General features: G+C 36.2%; 1 non-coding gene across 1 annotated transcript; it reads right to left on the bottom strand.

Annotated features, from left to right (window-relative positions):
• Positions 1 to 23,286: 23,286 nt before the first annotated feature.
• Positions 23,287 to 23,371, bottom strand: TRNAR-UCG (transfer RNA arginine (anticodon UCG)). The gene has a single exon. It is a non-coding gene; the product is annotated as a tRNA-Arg (tRNA).
• Positions 23,372 to 24,899: the final 1,528 nt, after the last annotated feature.

Here is a 24,899-nt window from a genome sequence, read left to right on the forward strand (position 1 = left end):
CCGGGGCGGAGGGGCGGCTCGCCGGCCAAGCAGAGCCCCCGAGTCTGGCAGGCAAAAGCGGAGGGGCCGGACGGACTGTGTTCCGACAGCAAGCGCGACTTAGCGTCTGGGAGGTCATAAGTTAACAGCTCTGCTCAGAAAGCGGGAAGGCTGGAGGACAAAGGGAGGGAGAGCTGCTGAGCCCCCGGACGGCAGAGCTCAGCTTGGCGGGGAACAAAGGCGCTCGCCAGCGCCATCTCCCCCGCCCATCCCCCAGCCAAAATCCCAAAGAGAACCAGTTCCTGCCAGGGAACTTGCTCGCTCCGCGCAAACACCCAACTCTGTGCTTCTGCGGAGCCAAACCTCCGGCAGTGGATCTGACTCCCTCCCGCTGCCACAGGGCCCCTCCTGAAGTGGATCACCTAAGGAGAAGCGAGCTAAGCCTGCCCCTCCCGCCCCCGTGCACCTTGCCTACCCACCCCAGCTAATACGCCAGCTCCCCAGCACCACAAGCCTGGCAGTGTGCAAGTAGACCAGACGGGCCACACCACCCCACAGTGAATCCCGCCCCTAGGAGAGGGGAAGAGAAGGCACACACCAGTCTGACTGTGGCCCCAGCGGTGGGCTGGGGGCAGATATCAGGTCGGACTGCGGCCCCGCCCACCAACTCCAGTTATACACCACAGCACGGGGGAAGTGCCCTGCAGGTCCTCACCACTCCAGGGACTATCCAAAATGACCAAACGGAAGAATTCCCCTCAGAAGAATCTCCAGGAAATAACAACAGCTAATGAACTGATCAAAAATGATTTAAATAATATAACAGAAAGTGAATTTAGAATAATAGTCATAAAATTAATCGCTGGGCTTGAAAACAGTATACAGGACAGCAGAGAATCTCTTGCTACAGAGATCAAGGGACTAAGGAACAGTCACGAGGAGCTGAAAAACGCTTTAAACGAAATGCAAAACAAAATGGAAACCACCACGGCTCGGATTGAAGAGGCAGAGGAGAGAATAGGTGAACTAGAAGATAAAGTTATGGAGAAAGAGGAAGCTGAAAGAGAGATAAAAAAATCCAGGAGTATGAGGGGAAAATTAGAGAACTAAGTGATACACTAAAAAGAAATAATATACGCATAATTGGTATCCCAGAGGAGGAAGAGAGAGGGAAAGGTGCTGAAGGGGTACTTGAAGAAATTATAGCTGAGAACTTCCCTGAACTGGGGAAGGAAAAAGGCATTGAAATCCAAGAGGCACAGAGAACTCCCTTCAGACGTAACTTGAATCGATCTTCTGCACGACATATCATAGTGAAACTGGCAAAATACAAGGATAAAGAGAAAATTCTGAAAGCAGCAAGGGATAAACGTGCCCTCACATATAAAGGGAGACCTATAAGACTCGTGACTGATCTCTCCTTTGAAACTTGGCAGGCCAGAAAGGCTTGGCACGATATCTTCAGTGTGCTAAACAGAAAAAATATGCAGCCGAGAATCCTTTATCCAGCAAGTCTGTCATTTAGAATAGAAGGAGAGATAAAGGTCTTCCCAAACAAACAAAAACTGAAGGAATTTGTCACCACGAAACCAGCCCTACAAGAGATCCTAAGGGGGATCCTGTGAGACAAAGTACCAGAGACATCACTACAAGCATAAAACATACAGACATCACAATGACTCTAAACCCGTATCTTTCTATAATAACACTGAATGTAAATGGATTAAATGCGCCAACCAAAAGACATAGGGTATCAGAATGGATAAAAAAACAAGACCCATCTATTTGCTGTCTACAAGAGACTCATTTTAGATCTGAGGACACCTTTAGATTGAGAGTGAGGGGATGGAGAACTATTTATCATGCTACTGGAAGCCAAAAGAAAGCTGGAGTAGCCATACTTATATCAGACAAACTAGACTTTAAATTAAAGGCTGTAACAAGAGATGAAGAAGGGCATTATATAATAATTACAGGGTCTATCCATCAGGAAGAGCTAACAATTATAAATGTCTATGCGCCAAATACCGGAGCCCCCAGATATATAAAACAATTACTCATAAACATAAGCAACCTTATTGATAAGAATGTGGTCATTGCAGGGGACTTTAACACCCCACTTACAGAAATGGATAGATCATCTAGACACACAGTCAATAAAGAAACAAGGGCCCTGAATGATACATTGGATCAGATGGACTTGACAGATATATTTAGAACTCTGCATCCCAAAGCAACAGAATATACTTTCTTCTCGAGTGCACATGGAACATTCTCCAAGATAGATCATATACTGGGTCACAAAACAGCCCTTCATAAGTTTACAAGAATTGAAATTATACCATGCATACTTTCAGACCACAATGCTATGAAGCTTGAAATCAACCACAGGAAAAAGTCTGGAAAACCTCCAAAAGCATGGAGGTTAAAGAACACCCTACTAACGAATGAGTGGGTCAACCAGGCAATTAGAGAAGAAATTAAAAAATATATGGAAACAAAGGAAAATGAAAATACAACAGTCCAAACGCTTTGGGACGCAGCGAAGGCAGTCCTGAGAGGAAAATACATTGCAATCCAGGCCTATCTCAAGAAACAAGAAAAATCCCAAATACAAAATCTAACAGCACACCTAAAGGAAATAGAAGCAGAACAGCAAAGGCAGCCTAAACCCAGCAGAAGAAGAGAAATCATAAAGATCAGAGCAGAAATAAACAATATAGAATCTAAAAAAACTGTAGAGCAGATCAACGAAACCAAGAGTTGGTTTTTTGAAAAAATAAACAAAATTGACAAACCTCTAGCCAGGCTTCTCAAAAAGAAAAGGGAGATGACCCAAATAGATAAAATCATGAATGAAAATGGAATTATTACAACCAATCCCTCAGAGATACAAACAATTATCAGGGAATACTATGAAAAATTATATGCCAACAAACTGGACAACCTGGAAGAAATGGACAAATTCCTAAACACCCACACTCTTCCAAAACTCAATCAGGAGGAAATAGAAAGCTTGAACAGACCCAGAACCAGCGAAGAAATTGAATCGGTTATCAAAAATCTCCCAACAAATAAGAGTCCAGGACCAGATGGCTTCCCAGGGGAGTTCTACCAGACGTTTAAAGCAGAGATAATACCTATCCTTCTCAAGCTATTCCAAAAAATAGAAAGGGAAGGAAAACTTCCAGACTCCTTCTATGAAGCCAGTATTACTTTGATTCCTAAACCAGACAGAGACCCAGTAAAAAAAAGAGAACTACAGGCCAATATCCCTGATGAATATGGATGCAAAAATTCTCAATAAGATACTAGCAAATCGAATTCAACGGCATATAAAAAGAATTATTCACCATGATGAAGTGGGATTCATTCCTGGGATGCAGGGCTGGTTCAACATTCGCAAATCGATCAACGTGATACATCACATTAACAAAAAAAAAGAGAAGAACCATATGATCCTGTCAATCGATGCAGAAAAGGCCTTTGACAAAATCCAGCACCCTTTCTTAATAAAAACCCTTGAGAAAGCCGGGATAGAAGGAACATACTTAAAGATCATAAAAGCCATTTATGAAAAGCCCACAGCTAACATCATCCTCAATGGGGAAAAACTGAGAGCTTTTTCCCTGAGGTCAGGAACACGACAGGGATGCCCACTCTCACCGCTGTTGTTTAATATAGTGCTGGAAGTTCTAGCATCAGCAATCAGACAACAAAAGGAAATCAAAGGCACCCAAATTGGCAAAGATGAAGTCAAGCTTTCGCTTTTTGCAGATGACATGATATTATACATGGAAAATCCGATAGACTCCACCAAAAGTCTGCTAGAACTGATACATGAATTCAGCAAAGTTGCCGGATACAAAATCAATGTACAGAAATCAGTTGCATTCTTATACACTAACAATGAAGCAACAGAAAGACAAATAAAGAAACTGATCCCATTCACAATTGCACCAAGAAGCATAAAATACCTAGGAATAAATCTAACCAAAGATGTAAAAGATCTGTATGCTGAAAACTATAGAAAGCTTATGAAGGTAATTGAAGAAGATATAAAGAAATGGAAAGACATTCCCTGCTCATGGATTGGAAGAATAAATATTGTCAAAATGTCAATACTACCCAAAGCTATCTACACATTCAATGCAATCCCAATCAAAGTTGCACCAGCATTCTTCTCGAAACTAGAACAAGCAATCCTAAAATTCATATGGAACCACAAAAGGCCCCGAATAGCCAAAGTAATTTTGAAGAAGAAGACCAAAGCAGGAGGCATCACAATCCCAGACTTTAGCCTCTACTACAAAGCTGTCATCATCAAGACAGCATGGTATTGGCATAAAAACAGACACATAGACCAATGGAATCGAATAGAAACCCCAGAACTAGACCCACAAACGTATGGCCAACTCATTTTTGACAAAGCAGGAAAGAACATCCAATGGAAAAAAGACAGTCTCTTTAACAAATGGTGCTGGGAGAACTGGACAGCAACATGCAGAAGGTTGAAACTAGACCACTTTCTCACACCATTCACAAAAATAAACTCAAAATGGATAAAGGACCTGAATGTGAGACAGGAAACCATCAAAACCTTAGAGGAGAAAGCAGGAAAAGACCTCTCTGACCTCAGCCGTAGCAATCTCTTACTCGGCACATCCCCAAAGGCAAGGGAATTAAAAGCAAAAGTGAATTACTGGGACCTTATGAAGATAAAAAGCTTCTGCACAGCAAAGGAAACAACCAACAAAACTAAAAGGCAACCAACGGAATGGGAAAAGATATTTGCAAATGACACATCGGACAAAGGGCTAGTATCCAAAATCTATAAAGAGCTCATCAAACTCCACACCCAAAAAACAAATAACCCAGTGAAGAAATGGGCAGAAAACATGAATAGACACTTCTCTAAAGAAGACATCCGGATGGCCAACAGGCACATGAAAAGATGTTCAACATCGCTCCTCATCAGGGAAATACAAATCAAAACCACACTCAGATACCACCTCACGCCAGTCAGAGTGGCCAAAATGAAGAAATCAGGAGACTATAGATGCTGGAGAGGATGTGGAGAAATAGGAACCCTCTTGCACTGTTGGTGGGAATGCAAATTGGTGCAGCCGCTCTGGAAAGCAGTGTGGAGGTTCCTCAGAAAATTAAAAATAGACCTACCCTATGACCCAGCAATAGCACTGCTAGGAATTTATCCAAGGGATACAGGAGTACTGATGCATAGGGGCACTTGTACCCCAATGTTTATAGCAGCACTCTCAACAATAGCCAAATTATGGAAAGAGCCTAAATCTCCATCAACTGATGAATGGATAAAGAAATTGTGGTTTATATACACAATGGAATACTACGTGGCAATGAGAAAAAATGAAATATGGCCTTTTGTAGCAACATGGATGGAACTGGAGAGTGTGATGCTAAGTGAAATAAGCCATACAGAGAAAGACAGATACCATATGGTTTCACTCTTATGTGGATCCTGAGAAACGTAACAGAAACCCATGGGGGAGGGGAAGGGAAAAAAAAAAAAAAAGAGGTTAGAGTGGGAGAGAGCCAAAGCATAAGAGACTGTTAAAAACTGAGAACAAACTGAGGGTTGATGGGGGGTGGGAGGGAGGGCAGGGTGGGTGATGGGTATTGAGGAGGGCACCTTTTGGGATGAGCACTGGGTGTTGTATGGAAACCAATTTGACAGTAAATCTCATATATTAAAAAATAAATTAAAAAAAATAAATAATAAATAAATAAATAAAATAAAATAAAAACTGATGAGAATGAAAAAAAAAAAAAAAGAAAGCTTATGAAGGAAATTGAAGAAGATACAAAGAAATGGAAAAACATTCCATGCTCATGGATTGGAAGAATAAATATTGTTAAATTGTCAATACTACCCAAAGCAATCTACACATTCAATGCAATCCCAGTCAAAATTGCACCAGCATTCTTCTCGAAGCTAGAACAAGCCATCCTAAAATTCATATGGAACCACAAAAGACCATGAATAGCCAAGTGATATTGAAGAAGAAAACCAAAGCAAGAGGCAGCACAATCCCAGACTTTAGCCTCTACTACAAAGCTGTAATCATCAAGACAGCATGGTATTGGCACAAAAACAGACACATAGACCAATGGAATAGAATAGAGACTCCAGAAGTGGACCCACAAAAGTATGGCCAACTAATCTTTGACAAAGCAGGAAAGACTATCCAATGGAAAAAAGACAGTCTCTTTAACAAATGGTGCTGGGATAACTGGACAGCAATATGAAGATTGAAACTAGAGCACTTTCTTACACCATTCACAAAAATAAACTCAAAATAGATGAAAGTCCTGAATGTGAGACAGGAAACCATCCAAACCCTAGAGGAGAAAGCAGGAAAAAAATCCCTTTGACTTCAGCCGTAGCAATTTCTTATTTGACACATCTCCAAAGGCAAGGGAATTAAAAGCAAAAATGAACTATTGGGACCTCATGAAGATAAAAAGCTTCTGCACTGCAAAGGAAACAATCAACAAAACTAAAAAGCAACCAACGGAATGGGAAAAGATATTTGCAAATGACATATTGGACAAAGAACTAGTATCCAAAATCTATAAAGAACTCACCAAACCCCACACCCGAAAAACAAATAATCCAGTGAAGAAATGGGCAGAAAACATGAATAGACACTTCTCCAAAGAAGACATCCAGATGGCAAACAGGCACATGAAAAGATGTTCAATGTCACTCATCATCAGGGAAATAAAAATCAAAACCACACTGAGATATCACCTCATGCCAGTCAGAGTGGCCAAAATGAACAAATCAGGAGACTATAGATGCTGGAGAGGATGTGGAGAAACGGGAACCCTCTTGCACTGTTGGTAGGAATGCAAACTGGTGTAGCCTCTCTGGCAAACAGTCTGGAGGTTCCTCAAAAAAAATTAAAAATAGATCTACCCTATGACCCAGCAATAGCACTACTACGAATTTACCCAAGGGATACAGGAGTGCTGATGCATAGGGGCACTTGTACCCCAATGTTTATAGCAGCACTCTCGACAATAGCCAAATTATGGAAAGAGCCTAAATCTCCATCAACTGATGAATGGATAAAGAAATTTGGTTTCTATATACAATGGAGTACTACGTGGCAATGAGAAAGAATGAAAGATGGCTTTTTGTAGCAATGTGGATGGAACTGGAGAGTATTATGCTAAGTGAAATAAGTCATATAGAGAAAGACAGATACCATATGTTTTCACTCATGTGGATCCTGAAAAACTTAACAGAAGATCATGGGGGAGGAGAAGGGAAAAAAAAAGTTACAAAGAGGGAAGGAGGCAAATCATAAGAGACTCTTAAAAATTGAGAATAAACTGAGGGTTGAAGAGGGGTGGGAGGGAGGGGGAAGTGGGTGATGGGCATTGACAAGGGCACCTGTTGGGATGAGCACTGGGTGTTGTATGGAAACCAATTTGACAATAGATTTCACATTAAAAAATTAAAAATAGAAATACCATATAATCAAGTAATTCCACTACTGGTTATTTACCCTCCCCCAAAAACCATACACAAAAATCATTAATTCAAAAAGATATGAACCCCTATGTTTACTGCAGCATTAATTACAATACCCAAGATATGGAAGCAATCCAAATGTCCTTTGATAGATGAATGGATAAAGAAGCGATACACACACACACACACACACACACACACACACACACACGTTTAGAGCTAATAAACAAGTTAAGCAAAGTTGTAGGATAAAGGATCAATATAAAAATTACATTTCTATACATTAACAATTAACAATCTAAAACTGAAATTTAAAAAAATTTCCATTTACAGTACAATCAAAATAATAAAATATTTAGGAATAAATTAAATGCTAGATTTTCACATTGAAAACTATTAACTATTATTAGGAGATTAAATAATTAATAAATGGAAAAATAGTGTTTATGATCGGAATGATTGTTATTGTTAAGATGGTCATATTCCCAAAATTAATTACATGGATTCAACATACATAGTTACATAGTATGTTCAAAGTAACAGAGTCGCGTAGCGGAAGCATGCTGGGCCCGAGTATGTTCGAAAGTTATTTTGACCTAATAAAGGACTATCTTATTTTATTTTAGCGTTCATTTATTTATTTTGAGAGAGAGTGAGAGAGAGAGAGCATGAGCAGTGGAGGGTAGAGACAGAAGGAGAGACAGAATCCTGAGCAGGTTCTGCATTGTCACCACAGAGCACTGATGTAGAGCTCAAGCTCACACACCATGAGATCATGACTTGAGCTGAAATCAAGAGCTGGATGCTTAATTCACTGAGCCACTCAGGTGCTCCAAAAGGACTATTTTATAAAGAGAAGGGGGAAAACTCTAGGGCAAAACTCTTTCAGGAAGAACTTCCTATATTTACTAATTTATAACTATGTTTTCTGATTTCACATAATTTGTACATTGTGGGGGAAAAAGAGACAAGGACTAACATTTTAACCTATAACATTATATACAAGTAGTTCACTATGAGCATACAAATATTAACAAGGAAAAATATGATTGAGAGATGAGCATTTTGATTTGCAATATTAGTTATACATTGAATTAAATATTACTACATTATTTGCCCATGGAGACCATGTAATAGCTAATTTGGATTATATGATTTGAGTTCAATAATGACTGAGAATAACAAGTTTTCTCTTACGTAAATATTGTTATAGTCTTAAAAGTAGAATATGCAAATATGAACATAATTTTTAAGAGATACAGTAATATTTTTATCAGCATCCCAACTCTTAAATAACATCTACTGAATATCACCTGATATTATAGCTGTATATATTTGAAGGTAGCAGTGTTATCAAATCACTTACAGGCATATTAATAAGTTTCAATGAAATTAATTTTTTATATTGGAGATATAAATATCTTTACAGAAAATGTAATATTGTGAAAAGACAGATAAATTTTTCCTTTATTACAGGTAACTCTAGATGTTCAAGTAAGTGTGCTAAACATTCTTTTAAATTTTTTTTTTTTTTTCAACGTTTTTTATTTATTTTGCGGACAGAGAGAGACAGAGCATGAACGGGGGAGGGGCAGAGAGAGAGGGAGACACAGAATCGGAAACAGGCTCCAGGCTCTGAGCCATCAGCCCAGAGCCCGACGCGGGGCTCGAACTCACGGACCGTGAGATCGTGACCTGGCTGAAGTCGGACGCTTAACCGACTGCGCCACCCAGGCGCCCCTAAACATTCTAAAGAGTATACATTTCTATTAGATATTAGGTAGATGTGCATTATAAGTGGAATTGTATATCCTATACACACAGTGTGACTGTATTTGGAGATAGGGCCTATAAAGAGGTAATAACGGTTAACTGGAGTCCTAAAAATGGGAACTTAATCCAATAAGATTTATGTCCTAATAAAATAAGGAAGAGACATTTCTCTCTGCAATTCCGTGCACAAGCGTGCGCGTGTGTGTGTGCGCGCGCACACACACACACAAACACAGGCTATATGAAGACATAGGAAGAAGACAGCCATCCACAAAACAAGGCAGAAAGCTCTTACAGAAAACAAATCTGCTGGTACCTTGGTCTTGGACTTCTAGCCTTCAACACTCTGAGGGGAAAAAATTTCTACTGGTTAAAAGCCACCCAGTCAGTGGTATTTTCCTATGGCAGCCTAAGGTAATGCTATGGAATAATAGCTATGAAGTCAGTGATTCCTAAGAGTGTCTTCTCTTCTCAGAGAATATCACCATATAATAATAAAGTATCATAAAATTCATGGAGGAAAAAAAATCATGGAGCAGTACTCTCTATCCCTAATCAGAGAGGTGAGAGTAGTTTCTCTGTAAGCAACCATTTCAAAGAAAATATCAGGGTGGCAATTCTTTTCTGATGGTGCCTACAGCAAGGAAAGGACAGTCATAAAATTATTTAAACAAATAGAATGAGTTTTTCTAAAAATAAAAAGAAAGTTTATCTAATCCATTAAAATATACTGCATAGAGGAAATACTTCTCTCTTAAAAAGAATTACTTCAAGAATACAAAAAAGATAGACAATCTCTAATTCAGGTTTTTAACAAGAGTCAAGAGGATACTGTTATTTAGAAAATGAGAGTAAGAAAACTTTAAGGGAAATAAGCTGAATTTCAGGTAAAACTGTGTGTAGATGAAAATAACAACTGTCTGTTACAAATAATAATTTTAGCAAGAAACAAATACTGAATGTGAAGAAAAAAACAGGAATGCAAAAATCATAGAAGTTGAGATATTCTCCTAGGACTAAAATGAATAAGATAAAACAAAAACATTAACAGTGCCAACAAAAAACTAAAACCACGGGGACAGATCCAGAAAAACCCACTTGTTTATTATAGAATTAGATTCAGGAAAGAAGCACTAGAAATGATGGAAAAGGAACAATAAGAGATTTTGTATGCTAGGAAATAACGTTTTAATGCAGACAAAAATTAATAAAAATATCTTGATATTTAAACATTCTAGTACTTTTATTCAATTAAATTATAAATTAAAATTTCTAAAAGTTTCTAGGCAGGAAAAAATATATAAACCTAAAAAAAGTAAAAATTACCCAGCAGTACAATTCTTTATAATATAAAACACCAGTTTATGTAAAGATTATGATAGCAACAACATGGATAGATCTAGAGAGTAAAGTGCTAAGTAAAATAAGCCCGTGAGAGAAAGACATATACTGTATGATTTCATTCATATATGGAATTTAAGAAACAAAACAAATGAACAAAGGGAAAAAAGAGACAAACCCCAAAACAGACTCTTAACTATAGAGAACTCATGGTTACCAGCAGGGAGGTGGGTAGGGAGATGGGTGAAGTAGATAATCAGGATTAAGAGCACACTTATCAAGATGAACAATAAGTAATATATGGAATTATTGAATCACTATATTGTACACTTGAAACTAACATAACACTATGTTAGTGACACTGGAATTAAAATTAATAAACGATAAAAATACAAAACTTTCATAGAAAAAAGAGAAAAAGAAAAAAACCCTATGGTTTAATAATATAATTCTTCAGGTAGCCACAAGTCTGAGTGCTGTTGAAATATAAATTGAAATATAAAATAAAAAATATAAAAACACCTTTTTAAGTATTAAGAATTCTTTCTGAATAAAAGTTCAGGAATATTGCATTCTTATTGGCATAGACGTAAAACAAAACAGAAACACCACCAAAAAAGAATTCTGATTTACGTCATGGGATAAAAGAAAGGTAGCATCTAAGATATCCAGTTTAAACATGATCAAATATCATCATCATCATCATCATCTTAATCACCATCACCACTACCATTACCCAGATTATATCAACAAAATGCCAAGGGGGGTGATGAAGTGAAGACATGTTAAACTTTTAACTCATAAAGTTAGACTGAAGATATCCTGTTTGATTTTACTTTAACCTTGATGATAAGAATGGATATAAGATTTTTAAAGCTTAGTAAAGGTAACCACTAATAAGATGACAGGATGTATGCCGTCACCTAAAACAAAAACGAGATCATACAAAAGAAGAGATGAAAAAGAGAGGAGTGAAGACTTAGAGAACATAACTTCAACTTTAAAATAACATCAATGAATTCACAGCACATTCATATAATAAAATATAATAATACTAAAATTATTTTAAGCATATTCATAGAAAATAAATTGTCACTTATGTTTTTAAATAATTAATGGAAAACTAAATCTTTAGATGCAATATAATTCCAGTTTTATTTAGAAATTCATCATAGTTGATAACAATGACAAAGATAATCCTGGTTTATGGAATTATAAATGTAATCTTCAAAATACTACTATGAAATAGGTACAATTATATCTGTGATGCAGATTTGAAAAATCAATATGAGAGTTTCTGAAATTTGACAAATTTCACACATCTAGACAGTTTTAAGGTACAATTCTAAATTATGATGGTCTCCAAAGCCTGAGTTTGTATGAAAATATTAGTAAGCAAAGGTAACCACAATGTTGACAGTGTGTCTTCTAAATGAGATATTATTGAAAACTGACATTTAATACTTTCAATAAATATGTAAGGTTTGCAAGAAAAATGCATGACATTAAAACTCAAATATGTCATATATTAAAATGTATATTTTTAAATGGGTAGATGATGTGTTAAAAAAACATTTTATAGAAATGCTGTCTCCATGGTTTATTTTTTGCTAAAATTTTTTTTTCAGGGAATGCTTAACACTAGACTCACCATCAACCCTAGGGGTTAGGAAGGGTGTAAGTGCTAGGCTGCCTGCACGCAAGAGCAATCAGAGCAGAAAATGAGGCCAAGTTGAAAACATTCTAAGTAAACAAAGAGTGGCACTCTCAGCTGCATTAGGAACTTAACCAAAGCCTCTGCCAACCATAGGCTGAACAGTAAGATACCATGACCCAGGGCAACTCATAGGAAACCAAGCAGAAAACCAAGAGGACTATGTCTGTATCTAAGGCTTCATACTCTCACAAATGATCAGAGTGATTAAAGAGGAAGAATCGAGGCTACTAGTCTCTGGGTGAAAGTGGGGCAAAAAAAAAACCATTTTACTAAGATAACAGACTCACACGCACGCACACACGCACACACACACACACACAGACCCACACACAATGGGAAAGTTTGTGTATGAATGTTCTAATTTGCAAAGTGGTCTTAAGCACAGTCTTAGACATAAGTGGCTTATGCTGATCTTGGAAAATCTTTAAATAAACAAGCTAAAAGATTTTTTAAAAAAAATCTGTGTGGGAACATTAGGGGCTATACTTTGTAAGGAAATAGATTTCACATAATCAGTTTAGCCAAGTTATTAAATAAATAGATAACCATGAAAACAATATCACTATTAGGGATAAAGAGTTGAGTGTTCAGCGTACCTATCCTAAGTTAATATTAGTATATTAGCAATTATATATTAATTACATATATACCATTATAAATAATTGATAATATATTAATTTAGGTCTATAATGTCTAGCTTTCAACAAAAAAATTCAAAACATGAAGAGTAATAGGAAGGCATGCCCCTTATACAGAAAAATAAGGTAATAAAATCTGTTTTTGAAAGAGCCTTGATGTTAGATTTGACAAAAACAAGACTTCATCTTTTATAAATATGTTCAAAGAACTAAAGGAGATAATGTCCAAAAATGTAGAGATGGTATGATGACTATCAAAAAATAAGGTATCTCAAAAAAAAGAGATAGACATTATAAAAATAATCAAATGAAAATTATGAAGCTGAAAACCACAATAACAAAATAAATTCTCTAGAGAGTTTCAAGGTAGATTTTAACTGGCAGAAAAATAGCAACCTTGAAGACAGTTATTGAAGATGATGTCATCTCAAGAATGGAGGGAATAAAAAGAATGAAGAAAAATGCACAAAACCTTAGAGAAATGTAGGCTACTTCAGTACATCAATATACACACAATGAGAATATCAGACAGAAAGAAAGAGTAGAAAGGACATACAAATATCCAAAGAAATAATAGTTAAAAACTCTCTGTATTTGATGAAGAATATTTTCTACACATCTAAGAAACAATTCCAAATAAGACAAACATAGAAGACACATATCCAGACACATCACAAATTATTGACAAAGATAATGAGAAAAATCATAAAATGGAAACCCCAATAAGGTTAACAGATGACTTTCAACAGAAAAATGGAGACGAGAAAGCACCTGAACTGCATATTCAAAATAATGAAAAAAAATGTCCCAAACAACCATCTTAGAGCAAAACCACATATCAAAAATATAGATAAAATAAAAACATTTAAAGATTGTCAAAACTGGAGAATATTTGTTGTTAGTACACTATCATTCAAGAAATACTAAGGAGCTTTGTATCCAAAATGTATAAAGAACTTACCAAACTCAACACCTGAAAAACAAATAATCCAGTGAAGAAATGGGCAGAAGACATGAATAGACACTTTCCAAAGACATCCAGTTGGCCAACAGACACATGAAATGATGCTCAATGTCACTCATCATCAGGGAAATACAAATCAAAACAACACTGAGATATCACCTCATGCTGGTCAGAGTGGCTAAAATGAACAAATCTGGAAACTACAGATGCTGGCAAGGATGTGGAGAAATGGGAACCCTCTTGCACTGTTGGTGGGAATGCAAACTGGGCAGTCATTCTGGAAAACAGTGTGGAGGTTCCTCAAAAAATTAAAAATAGAACCACCCTATGACCCAGCAATAGCACTGTTAGAAATTTACTCAAGGGATACAGGAGTGCTGATGCATAGGGTCACATGTACCCCAACATTTATAACAGTGCTTTCAACAATAGCCAAATTATGGGAAGAGCCTAAATGTCCATCAGCTGATGAATGGATAAAGAAGATGTGGTTTCTATATACAATGGAATACTACTTGGCAATGAGAAAGAATGAAATCCTGTCATTTGCAGCAACATTGATGGAACTGGAAGGTATTATGCTGAGTGAAGCAAGTCAGTCAGAGGATAGATATCATTATGTTTTCACTCATATGTGAATCTTGAGAAACTTAACAGAAGACCATGGGGGAAGGGAAGGGGAAAAAATAGTTAGAGGGAGTGAGACAAAACACAAGAGACTCCAAAATATAGAGAACAAACTGAGGGTGGATGGTGGGGTTGGGGAGAGGAGAAAGTGGGTGATGGGCATTGAGGAGGTAACTTGCTGGGATGAGCACTGGGTTTTGCATGTAAGCCAACTTGACGATACATTATATTCATAAAAAAAGAATGAAAAAAAATACTAAGGAGTTCTTTAAAGTCAAGTGACTAGACAGTAATTAAAAACAAAGAATTCTGGTTAAGGTAATTATGTTGGTAATTATAAAATACACTCTTATTGCATATTTCTTCATCTTTCTTTTATTAACTGGCTTTAAAAAGTAAATATACAAAACAGTAAGGATTAGAATGGAGAGAAGAAAGAATATCTAATTTATAGGATGCAGATAAAGAGTGGTTAAACTGAAATTTATAGCTTTAATGCTTATGTTAAAAAAAAAAAAGATCTCATCATCATTCACCTAAAATAATTTAAAATGTAGAGCCAACTAAGTATAAAACATTGATAAATAAGGAAATAATGGTTAAAGCTGAAATAAGTGAATCTGAGTGTAATACATATGGTTATATATATTATTTTCAATAGATAAAATCAACAAAAGCAAGTTGATAGTTTCAAAAGACAAAAAAAAAATTGACAAACCTCTAGCTAGACAAGCCAATAAAAGAAATAAGGCTAAAATTATTAAAACCAAGAATGAAAGAGGTGGCATCACTTAGTGACAATAAAAAATTAAAATGGGATATTTTAAAGTTAAGTCAGTTTGTGAAATGGACAAATTCCTTGTAAAAACAATAAACTACCAAACTGATTAACAAATAAATTTAAAAAAACTGAATAAACCTATAGTAATAAAACTGCTGAATTACTAATTTAAATTTTTTTTACAGAGAAAACTCCAAAATTGGAATGACTTTACCAGACAATTAACTGTTTGAAGAATTAGTATCAATCCTTCACAAAAGTTCCCCAAAATAGAAAATAGGTGAATAATTCTCATATAATTATTTTAATTGAATGTTTATTTTTTCTTTTTTTTTAATTTTTTTTTAATGTTTATTTATTTCTGAGACAGAGAGAGACAGAACATGAATGGGGGAGGGGACAGAGAGAGGGAGACACAGAATCAGAAGCAGGCTCCAGGCTCCGAGCCATCAGCACAGAGCCCGACGCGGGGCTTGAACTCACAAACCACGAGATCATGACCTGAGCCGAAGTCGGTCGCTCAACCGACTGAGCCACCCAGGCGCCCCGTGAATGTTTATTTTTAAGAGAGAGAGAGAATGAGCAGGGGAGGGGCAGAGAGAGAGAGAGAGACAGAGACAGAGACAGAGACAGAGACAGAGAATCCAAAGCAGGCTCCACACTGTCAGCATAAAGCCCAACGTAGGGCTTGAACCCACAAACCATGAGATCATGACCTGAGTGGAAGTCAGATGCCCAACTGACTGAGTTACCTAGGTACCCCTATAATTTTCTAAGGTATTAGCCTGGAGTCAAAACTAGACAAAAACATTGCAGGAAAAGAAACTATAGACCAATATGTTTTCTAAATATAGATGCAAAGATGCTCAACAAAATATTATGAAATACATAAAAGGAATTACATGCATGACCACGTAGTCTTTAAGAAATACAGGGTTGATTTTTACACAGGAAAATCAATCAATGTTATAGACTATTTCAGCAGTATAAAGGACAACCACATGCTCATATCAGCAAAAGTAAAATAATATTTGACAAAATTCAATACCATTTCATGATAAAAACACTAGGGACAAAACTAGGAATAGAAGAGAATTTGTAAAACTGTTAAACGATATCCACAAAAAGTCACAGATAATATCATTTTAATGGTGAAAAACTGATCAGGAAGACAATAAGCATATGCTCTCTTGCCACTTCTCTTCAACATTATAATGGAAGTTCTACTCAAGGCAATTAGACAGGAAAAAGAAAGAAAAGGTATCCAAACTAAAAAGGATATAAAACTTTCCCTACTTGCAGATGACAAGTTCTCATATACAAAAAAAACCCTAGGAATCCACACACACACACACACACACACCCCATCAGAATAAACAAGTTCCATCAGATTAACGAATATAAGATAAATATACAAAACTTTTTTTTTATTTCCATGCTCTAGCAATGAACAATCCTAATGTTAAATTAAGAAACTAAAACATTTAAAAAATTATCAAAATACTGGGTGCTTATGTAATTTAGTCAGTCAGGCATCTGACTCTCGATTTCATCTAAGGACGTGAACTCAGAGATTTTGAGTTCGAGCCTTACATCAGGCTCCTGCTAACATTATGGAACCTGCTTGGGATTCTCTCTGCCTCTGTCCCTTTGCCCTTCCCCCACTCTCACTTGCTCTCTCACAAAATAAATCAATTTTAAAAAATTAAAAATCATCGGGGCGCCTGGGTGGCGCAGTCGGTTGAGCGTCTGACTTCAGCCAGATCACGATCTCGCGGTCCGTGAGTTCGAGCCCCGCGTCGGGCTCTGGGCTGATGGCTCGGAGCCTGGAGCCTGTTTCCGATTCTGTGTCTCCCTCTCTCTCTGCCCCTCCCCCGTTCATGCTCTCTCTCTGTCCCAAAAATAAATTAAAAAAACGTTGAAAAAAAAATTAAAAAAAAAAAATTAAAAATCATCAAAATACTAAAACACTCAGGAATAAATGTAACAAAAGTGTAAAGACTTGTTTGTACACTGAAAATTACAAAGCATTATTGGAAAAAAAAATCAAAGACCTACATAATTGGAAAGATATCTGTGTTAATGAATTAACAGACAATATTGTTAAGATGGCTCTACTCATCAACTTGATCTACATATTTAGTGTAATCACTGACAAATTCATAGTGCCCATTTTTGTGTGTATGTACATGTGTAAAAATTGACACGCTGATTTTAATATTCAAATGGAAATGGAAATGATCTAGGATAGCCAACATAATCTTGAACAAAAAATACTGGAGGATTCATACTTCCTCATTTCAAAACTTTCTATAAAATTACAGTAGCATAACAATGTGGTACTAGGCCAAGGATAAACAGAGAAAAATGGAATTGAGAATTCATAAGAAAAAAGGAACCCTAACCATCATGATTAATTGATTTTTGACAAAGTTGCCAAAATAACTCAATGGGGGACAAATCTTTTCAACACATGGCGCTGGGGCAACTGAATATGAACATGTGAAAGAACCAGTCAGGCCTCTTATACTATGCATAGAAATTAGCTCTAAATAGAAAGTAGACATAAATTGAAGATCTAAAACTATAACACCCTTAGAAAGATACATAACAGCAATTCTTTGTGAGTTTGGATTAGGCAATGATTTCTTAAATATTACACCAAAGCATGTAGTACAAAAGGAAAAGTTTACTTTTTTGGACTATATCAAAATTTAAAATGTGCTGCAAATAATACCATGACAGAGAAAGACAATCTAAAGACCTATTTGGATTTGTATATCTGGTAACAGACTGTTATCTAGGATATTTAAGAACACTAAAAAATTAATAATAAAAAAGACAACTCAAATGACAGCAGTTGTACAAATCTTTTCTCAAAGATGATATACAAATGACTACATCCAGTTGACTTTTGACCAACACGGGGATTCGGAGTGCTAATCCCCCATGCAGCTGAAAACTGTGTATCATTTTTGATTCCTCAAAAACTTAACTACTAATAGCTTCCTGTTGACCCGAAGCCTTACCCATAAGAAACAGTTGATTAACGCGTATTTTGTATGTTGTATGTATAATATATTATTACAATAAAGCAAGCTAGAACAAAATAAAAGGTTATCAAGAAATCATAAGGAAAATACATTTACAGTACTATACTGAAAAAAATCCATGTGTAAGTGGACTTATGCATTTCAAACCCAGGTTGATGAAGGGTCAACCATAGTGGAAATGTCAATATTATTAGGCATTAGGAAATGCAAATCAACACTACGATGAGATACAACTTCACATTCACTATGAAGAGCATAATCAAAAAGGTAAATCACAAGTGTTGGCACGACATAGAGCGCTTTGAATCCTCATACATCTCTGGTGTAGTGTAAAATGGTTCTGGACTTTGGAAAAGACTGTTTGACCCAACAATTCCACTCTTAAGTTTATATGCCAAAAACGCATGAAAACATGCCCATACAAAAACTTGTTGATAAGACATTCATAGCAGCATTATTTTTAATAGCCAAAAATTGAAAATGGTTCAAATGTCCATCAACGAAAGATGTGAATATCTTAATATAGATGCTAAAAATTATAATTTTAATGCTGTTATTAAAACGTACCTTTCATATTAAACATACTAACATACTTTTAAGTTAAATCCCAACACCAATTGTTAACAATGTTTAAATAAAGTTAAACCAATTAAAAGGACTTCTGTTAAAAGATAAGCTGAGGCATATGATAAATTGTGTTTATTTGGGCCAAAATCAATTTAAATCAGGCAGTACCCAATCTAACAGATGGAAAAGAGCAAGGAGCTAGTCAAAATGAAACACTTTTATAGGCAGAAAGGAGTAGGAACCAGAAAGTTACACTAGGCCAAGAGTGGACTGGTTATTGCAAGGTTACTTTCCTACAGAAAAAGGCAGGGCCTGTCAAGGTGACTACCTAACTCGTGTTGATCAGGCAATTCCTGATTGACTGGTTTGAGATTTCACTTTTGGGAGAGCTAAACTGTAATTAAGTCTTGGTTTGGTGATGTAGAGTTTAGCATAAGAGAGTTCATTTGGGGCCTCTTGTTTTTTTTTAACACTTCATAAATTTCTCTCTCTCTGTGTCATTTTTATTCTGATAGCATTAAATACATAATAGTGACCAAGAAGGAAAAAAAAAAAAAAACAAAACAACAACTAAAAAAAGTAGCTTAATCCTTGGTCACAGCTACTTTTTGTTTGAGGTTTTGAATTTAGCAAGATAACACTTTATTTTATGTTTTAAAACTTATGTAAGTTATATTATACTATTTAAATATGCATGTAATTTTTTTTTAGACAACTGGCCCCAAATGAAGTTGCTTGTGCAAAGCTCATGTCATCAAACTAATATCTAACCTAATTGAAGTTTCAACCTTCTCCAAGATTGCAGTCTTAACGAGTCAGTCTGGAATTTTCCAATCGGCAGCAATGAGAAAATCTGCTACACAGACTATTTTTTGGTCCCAAAATAAGATGTAGTGATTCACGTTTTCCTTGTGCCTTCTTCCTTCTGCCTATAACATCTTCCCATTTTGTACAGCTCCTCAGAGCGCCTTTCTACTTGGTAGATGGGATGCTGTCTGTTTCCTGAATCATTGAACAAAGCCAATTAGATCTTCAAATTTACTCAGTGGAATTTTGTTTTTTAACAATTCAATACCAATGTCATTTTCAAGTGGTATATATAGTTCTGGATATCTAATACAAAATTTATCTAATGAAGGATGTCAAAAAATACCTCACTACAAATGGAATTGAACTCTAAGCTATCAACGCTTGTATAAAGTAAATTATATGCCTTAGATATTTGCATTTGTTCTTCACAAATCTCTAATATAGAGAATAAGAAAATAAAATTTCAACTAGCATTGCTTTTATATTCATTCTGCTGCTTCATTCTGAATGTAATAAAGTGAAGTAAGAGTGAATACAATGTTGAAAGAAGTGACTCCCATGTATCTGTATCTGTATCTCATGTATCTGTTGTCTGAGAAGCTTAATTATCTGTAATAAATTTGGTTGGTATTTTGGGTTAATAGACTTTCTTCATTTCCTTAAGCTTTTATAAATTTCATACGTTTTTAAACTAACTAGGTTGGATTTATTCACACATCTTCTAAATTGATGATTTATTTTTACTGTGTTCGTGTATGACTATAACAGGAAAGTAATTTTAAATTAGTCTATGTTTTCTGACCTTTATCACTAATACTCCACACATTTGTATTTCCCAGTTGCTCAATGAAACGTGGCCAGGTACATCACATTTCAACTGGAGACCAAAGGCCCTACTAAATATAAAGTCAGTTTATCCTGGGTACAGCTTTCAACCTTGCAGAAAGAGACAAAGGCAAGGGAAAAGGAAAAAGAGAGAGAGAGAGAAGAAACACATGGTAGGAAAGACAAAGAGACAGAAAAAAGGATAGACTGAGTGAGACAGAGATGCAGGGAGAACTCTGAGAGGGAACAAAGACATAGATAAGGGAAGTGATCACAATTCCAAATGAATTTAAACATGAATTTAAATAGATGTATGGAGGCTGTAACTTACAAAGAGAGGGGGAGGCAGATTTTTCTACTTCCAACAACTAAAACCATATTTACTGAAACTTTGCTTCAGAGGAAATTTAAAAACAACCACAAAACCAGATTTTTAAGACACAATTTATCTGAGGTATTAGCATAAAACTGTTTCTGGTAAGTAGTGTAATGGTCATTAATGATAAACAAAAAGAGGAAGAGAGAGAGAGCACTTCAAGGGATAGCACTTTCTTTGTGGACACTCTTCCTAACTTAGTTCTTTCTTTGCGTAAGTAATCTTACCATACTGAAGTTATTTTAATTTCATTTTGTTTATTTTGAAAAAACTTAATCTCCACCATATTTCTATTTATTTTATTATTTATTTACTTATTTTTTTAATGTTTATTTTTTTAAAAAATTTTGTACATGTTTATTTATTTTTGAGACAGAGAGAGACAGAGCATGAATGGGGGAGGGGTAGAGAGAGAGACACAGAAGCTGAAGCAGGTTCCAGGCTCTGAGCTGTCAGCACAGAGCCCCAGGCGGGGCTCGAACTCACGGACTGTGAGATCACGACCTGAGCCGAAGTTGGACACTCAACCAACTGAGCCACCCAGGTACCCCATAATGTTTATTTACTTTTGACAGACAGTGAGAGAGGCAGAACATAAGCAGCATTGGGGGGGAGGGGGCGCAGAGAGCCATGGAGACCTAGAATCCAAAGCAGGCTTTAGGCTCTGAGCTGTTGACTCATAGCCTGATTCAGGGCTCCAACTCACAAACAGTGAGTCAGGATCGTGACCTGAGCCAAAGATGGACGCTTAACTGACTCAGACACCCGGGCGCCCATATTTTTTAACCATATCCGATTATTTAATTTTAGAAATAAGCAATGGAATGAACATAACCTGCTGTACATGTTTGCCACAGATGAATACAATTATATTCTGCATCTCTACTGAACTGCCTATGACTGGGAGGTACATTTGCTCTAAGTCACATTCATAGTTAAGAAAGGAATATCAATGCAGTTATAAGTAATTTTAGCGTACATATTCATAACTGAAGCAAACATAGGTCCAAAACAAAGCTTGATTTGAGTCATTTAAGCGTGAATGCTTCTTAAAGAATTTTGGTTACAGTTCATTAGTCCTAAAACAATGTACATTAAATTTCAGAGAGAAAATAGATTTATATAAACTTACACATAAAAAATAAATGATGAGAAGAAAGTATATCTTGGATTACATTTTTACTTAAAGGAAAACATTCAATTTTTTAATTTGAAAATAAATAATCCATGAATAAAATAGAAGACTAAACCTTACAGAGATTTTGAATGAATTTACAGCTTTCAAGGATTGATCAAGAAATTAAACAGGTCATTGTTAAAATTTTTTGTATGTAATATTGAAGCCATAAAAGCACTTTTCTGATAAAGGCACGTGAACATGCAAAGAAATATTCTGAAACCTTGATTAGAGCTATAGGAATTGAGTGATCGACATTCCTTAGACAGAATAGCAGTAAATAAAAAAAAAAAAAAACTAGAAACAACATAAGTACCCATTAATAACTTGTTTAAAAGTCTTTCTTAGTGCTTATTTATTTTGAGAGAGGGAGAGGAAGAAAGAGAGGGAGAAGGAGAGAGAGACAGAGACAGAGAGAAAGTGAGCATAAGCTGGGGAGGGGCAGAGAAAGAGAGGGAGGAGAAAATCCCAAACAGGCTCTTCATAGTACAGAGCCCCACATGAGGCTTTATCTTATGAATCATGAGATCATGCCCTGAGCGGAAATCAAAAGTCAGATGCTTAACCACCTGAGCCACCTAGGTGCCCCAAAAATCTTATATCTCAGTGGAATATAATCGAACAGTGAAAATGGAAAAACAATAAAAGCCATCAATATAAATAAATCTAATGGGGCTGTAAAATATATTAACCAAATTTTTGGAGATAACCTCCTGGTTTCTAAGCCTGGCTTAGCCACATACTAGATATTTAGCTTTATACATGAAACTTAACCTCTCCGTGACACATTTGCTTCACATATAAAGAATAATTGAAGCAAACAAACATCAAAGCAAACAAACACTGTTGCAATGTTAGACTATGTGTTCATTCTAAGTATCAAAAAATTGTTAGTTTTTGTCATTTCTTGTCATTTCATAAGTTTCTTCCAAAATATCACTGAATAAACAAATTTCAAATACCCAAAACTTGTTCACATATTTAAGGTTGAAAACAAGCAAAACAGCAGTAATTATTATTTTTTTTTTTTAACGTTTATCTTTGAGACGGAGAGAGACACAGCATGAATGGGGGAGGGGCAGAGAGAGAGGGAAACACAGAATCGGAAGCAGGCTCCAGGCTCTGAACCATCAGCCCAGAGCCCGACGCGGGGCTCGAACCCGCGGACCGCGAGATCGTGACCTGAGCCGAAGTCAGACGCTCAACCGACTGAGCCACCCAGGCGCCCCATCAGCAGTAATTATTTAAGGAATATTTATATTATGTAAATATATTTTTTAAAAATAAGAGCATAATCAGCTAGAATAAAAAATGATAGAAGTTAATGAATAATAATAATATGGGAGGGATTATATGGAGTTGTTACCAATCTATCACAGCTACTACCTCAGGAAACAAATGGGTGAGCTGCCCTGGCCAACCGCCTTGTCCCAGGGAATCTTGAGGGGGTTGGGCAAATAGAAAGCATAGCTCTCGGCTGCGTTTGCCAACACTGTTTGCTGAACAAACTCAGATAAACTCATCTCAAGAAAAGCCAGTAACTCAAGAGATGAGGGTTTGGAAAGGAAAAAGGGAGAAATTTATTTTGGGTGCTGGAAGCCAGGGGAGGTGGTGGGTGCAAGCCTCAAAAACTGAGCTCTGCTGGCAAGATGGACACCTAGAGTTTTACAGGAGAGGTTAGAGGAGTTGGGTGCAAGAGAGCAAGCAGAGGGCTGGTGATCACGGGTGGGGTTGGTAGGTGTTCAGCAAGTGGTCAGGGGCAGGGAAGGGTATGTGTGGAATGTAGCCTTCTAGGTATTCCATTCTTATCAGGGCTTTTTTGATATGGGGGATGGTATGTTCTGGTCATTGGAAATCATCATCAATGCCTCAAGAAAGTGTGATAAGAAAGAATGGATTTCAATTAGAACATGACTTAAGTGATCTTGTCCATTTCTGGTTTTAACTGTTGGGGTCTACAGTGGAGCATGAGGGCCCACTGACAGGAATGCAAGAGTTTTCAACAGTGTTGGTAATAGTTTATTTGTAAGTTATTCACACACAGTTGCTCAATGATTATTCTCCTTTAAGTTGTAGTTAAGCTATATTTTCTTAATGTGAAATGAGCCACACTAATTAACTTAATTAGTTAATTAAGTTAACTAATTTTGTTAACTTAAAAATAAGTTGCCTACATCTACAACTATAAGTATTTGTAAGTTCCATTATGATAGAAGTTAAATTTTTTTAAGAGCAGAGGTTTCTTTTACTACTAGATTTCCAGTGCCTACAAAAGTCCCTGGCAGATAGTGGGTGCTCAGTGTATGTATATAAATGATTGAATGAATGTTAATACCTAATAATGGCCTAAACAAAATTAGAGAAAATGTATGCTGAAATTTCACTGTAACATTATCAAAATTTCATTTTCTAAGTATCCAAGATCACTGAATTCCTTCTTGTTCTAGGTATTTCCTTTGGTCCTCCTTTCCCATGATATACCTGCCAACTCTGATTTCATGGTCTTTTTGAAATTTGTCTCTTCTCCTTTTGAATATAGTCCTTACTCCCTTTCTTACCATTGCCAATACTGAACTCAAATTCATGCTCCACACTCAGATATAAATTCTTGTATTTGAGCAATATTTTTAAGCTACATGTAAGAAGTTAGGCAAACAGACTGCCCACAAAACAAAGATAGTAGTCTATAAATAAAGAAGAGGGAAAAATTTTCAATTCATCTTATTTTTAATCACGAGAACCATTTCTAAAA

The sequence above is a fragment of the Neofelis nebulosa genome, chromosome 5 (genome assembly GCF_028018385.1).
Source record: "Neofelis nebulosa isolate mNeoNeb1 chromosome 5, mNeoNeb1.pri, whole genome shotgun sequence".
Classification (NCBI taxonomy): Eukaryota; Metazoa; Chordata; class Mammalia; order Carnivora; family Felidae; genus Neofelis; species Neofelis nebulosa.